Below are 3,517 nucleotides of genomic sequence, written 5' to 3'. Positions count from 1 at the left end.
CAATATACATTAGGGTTTGCTTCTGTGTGTGTGTCTCCTCTCCCTCTACCTGTTTTTCATCACACATATGCGTATGGAGGCATATGTGGCCTACTTTTATGCAAGCACTTAAAGTCCGAGCATATGAATAAGAGGGAGACAGCTTCCCATAACTTTTTATCAGATTCATATAAGGAGGCATAGTAGGCAGGTGGAGTAAATCTCTATATAGCTCCGCTCGATCTCTGCTGTTGGGGTGATTGAGCCCTTATAGTGGCATGACAATGCCGAGGGAAGCGATAGATCAGCTCGTTGTGGTTAGCCGCGTTCTATGCGGACTAATGGTGAGTTCCCAAACAACCCTTATGCATATGTGAGCAGTAGCCTTTACTATGATTGTAATTATAATGATGAAGGTTTAGGGTTTATTTACATAACTATAACTGCTGGCAACTCTGGTACAAGAGTAATTATTAGAAGGAAGAGAGAAAATATCAAGGACACTAAACTGTAACCTCAATTCTAAGAGAAACCCTTTTATTGCCCAAGCTAAGATGATATATAAGAGGAGAGCAACCGAAGGCTCGATTCACAAACAAGAGGCATTCTGAGAGAAGCTTCTGAGAGGAGAGCAATTGGAAGGCTGAAGCTGATGCATGGTTGAGTTCTCCCTACCAGTTGAGTTAGCAAACTAAAACAAAAAGGCTTTATAATGGCTTGGCGAGAATCCCGATATCCACAAAATTGTCTAACTTCTTAACTCTATATAACTGGTTCTAGTAAGATAGGCTACTTAACCATCCTTGCATTCGCATCATGCCAAGCTTCGTGCATAGAAGGCCTCTCATATGAGCCCATGCTCAAACTTCAAACTTGGAAATTCAAGGTTGAGTTAATGTTAGGACTGATGCATGGCCTTGAGTTCTTCTCTCTACACTATCAGTTGTGTTAGCAAACTACTAAAACAAAAAAGGCTTTATAGTAATAAATGGCTCCCAAGATCTACAAAAGCGTCTTCCTTGCACCACTTATCCCAAGCGCAAGGGGGAGGTCCCCGTGGAGGGCATAAAGGCTCCTGGTTGGTTGCCCTTGCTCTCACGGGAGGTGCGGGTTGAGCACAAAGCGAACTATTCTTTCGCCTTTTACTAAAGAATACCGTGTGCCCGGCCCAACACAAGCACCATATCCCAATTTTTGCAGCGGGCTTCTCTCCCCAGAGAGAGGAGCTCCCCAAACGTACGTCCAAAAAACAAGGTGGTCTCCGTCTGTGTCTTCCGCTCGCTCGCTCGGCTCTCGCAGGTGAGAGGTAACGCTCTGTTTGTTTGTTTCCGTCGCTCTCGTCCTCCTCCTGACTGTGCAGGTTCTGCGCCATCGCCATGGGTGGTTTGGTTAGTTCAGGCCGTCGTCAAGGACATGGGGGACCTCCATGGACCTGGATTGGATGCCCACCAGGCCGCCACAACATGAGCACACTGGTTTGTATGTCCACTTTCGTGACAACGCCCTCATTGCACGAAGGCCTGCACAAGCCGTTGTTGTGAGAAAGGATGGGCAGCACCACACCATCGATGGCTCAGGGGGTCCTAGGAGACGAAGGCTGTCTTTTGGATCCTCAAGAAGGAGCCAAAGCTTCAACGTCATCGACCTAGAAGAAGAAGAAGAAGCAGAGGAATGGCTAGCCGCATGGCCCTGGCAGAAACACACTTTACCACCTTAGATCGAGTGAGCTCTCTTGCAGCCTCATCTTGTCATGTCTGATTGCACAGTTGAGAGAGGCAAGGTTCCCAACTCCCAGACAGGTAGGTGCTTCGTCGCTTAGCAGCGGTCTCTCCTCATTTTCTTATGGTGGCCACAGCAACTTACCCATGGCAGAGCGGATTGACTGATTGACTGGAATGGAGATGCACTGAGAACTAGGGCTAGAAGAACCTTAGTCCTCTGGCTTGCTGCCCTCTTCTTTTTCCGCTTGGGTGTTTCTCGTTTAGATGTGCTGCTCCTCGAGGCTCTTTCGGGATGGATGACACACTTGTGGACTCTTTAGCTTCAAACCAGGTTGCACCAAATACTAGAAATGATGCCAGAAGTAGAGATGCTATGCATTTTAATGGCACTAGGTAGGCTACTTGCCTGGTTGCTCTGGTTGTACTGGTTTGCACCAAATACTAGAAATGATGCCAAAAGTAAAGATGCTCTATGCATTTTAATAGCACTAGGTAGGCTACTCGCCTGGTTGTGGCCTCTAGCTGCTTGTAGCTCATCCTCCCTCTAGAAAAACTGGAGCTTACTGATTGATAGCTGCAGACGCGTCAGTGGAGATCCAGAGCTCAACTGCATCACAACGGGGGCGGCCTGCTCTTTGGCCGTGCCCGATTAAAACACAGGCATCTTTGTGGGCCGCCTGCCAGAGCTTGCCCTATGTTTGGCTGCTGCTTGAGACCTCCAGGCTCCCAACCATGGCCAGTGAGTATACATTTGCCTCACAGCAGTGAGTGGTACATTCCCTTTCTAAACGACTGCACTCGTGCTCTCTCTCTCTCTCCTCATTGGCTCATGGCAGCAAGTACCTATACCGGACTGTGGATTTCAACCCTACTCCAGTTGACGATTCCTTCCTTGCTGCTGTTCTGGGCTGAATGAAGCTTGCATTTCTGCTCCAGGGACTGAAGCAGGCAATGGTGATGAATAAGGGGATGGGGTAAGACGAATCCGCCTCTCCCCCCTCCCCTTGCTTACTACTGGTTGGCCATGCTGGGTTGAAAATTGCGGAAATTATCACACCACCTCTTCAAACCTGCCTCGGAGCCCTGTTCCTTGCTGATTTCACCCTAAACACCAGTGTCCAACAACGCCCCGCATTTTCAACGGTGTCCCTACTGTGACCGACTCCTGTCTCCCATTGCTCTTTGTTTCCCGATCTGCTCATTCTCATAGGCCTTCCGCCTTCGGGTACGGATCAACCCTTCACACGCACACACCGACACTATTATGTGCAAACCTGAATCTCTACTGTGACTCAATTTCTTCTCTTTATCAGCATAACTCACTTTGGTCACCATCTCTCCCAAGCTAGGACTTCACTCTGAATCATAGAGATATTGAATCATGGATTGGAAATGCTGGATTAATGGAGCCCATTTGATACGTCGGTCAGAAATTAAGGGTTGCATTAATAAATGACTGATACTTTGTTGGTCTGTTTTAATTAAAAATTTAGATCCCATTAAATAATATTTTCAAAGTCCTAAGGCACGAACGACAACAGCAAATGCCTTGTCGTATGTACTATAATTTCTTTATGTTGGCTTAAGCTTACGACTTTCATAAGTGTAAGATTCCTCCCCCAACCCCCTTTTGATGTCTAGTATCTTTCCCTGTAATCAATCTCTCTTCAGAAATATAAAGACCTTGTTTCTAACTGTTTTAACCTAGAGAGAGAAAATATTCTAGAGAGAGAATATTCAGATTATGAATATTTTTGGATAGAAAAATAACTCATCTTATTAAAATAAGTTCCCCTGAAACAGAAATTCAAAAAGAA

At 46.3% G+C, this 3,517-nt stretch overlaps 1 long non-coding RNA gene and 1 other non-coding gene across 2 annotated transcripts; both read left to right on the top strand.

Moving 5' to 3' along the window:
* The first annotated feature begins 1,081 nt into the window (after positions 1-1,081).
* On the top strand, positions 1,082-1,202 carry LOC147607678 (U5 spliceosomal RNA). The gene has a single exon (XR_015264810.1). It is a non-coding gene; the product is annotated as a U5 spliceosomal RNA (small nuclear RNA).
* Positions 1,203-1,264: 62 nt separating this feature from the next.
* LOC147607677 (uncharacterized) lies at positions 1,265-3,275 on the top strand. The gene is made up of 2 exons (XR_015264722.1): positions 1,265-1,278; positions 1,378-3,275. It is a non-coding gene; the product is annotated as an uncharacterized LOC147607677 (long non-coding RNA).
* Positions 3,276-3,517: the final 242 nt, after the last annotated feature.

The sequence above is a fragment of the Cibotium barometz genome, chromosome 55 (genome assembly GCF_041138505.1).
Source record: "Cibotium barometz isolate CiBa-2024 chromosome 55, ASM4113850v1, whole genome shotgun sequence".
NCBI classification, from domain to species: domain Eukaryota; kingdom Viridiplantae; phylum Streptophyta; class Polypodiopsida; order Cyatheales; family Cibotiaceae; genus Cibotium; species Cibotium barometz.
This window is presented reverse-complemented; position numbering and strand designations above follow the sequence as displayed.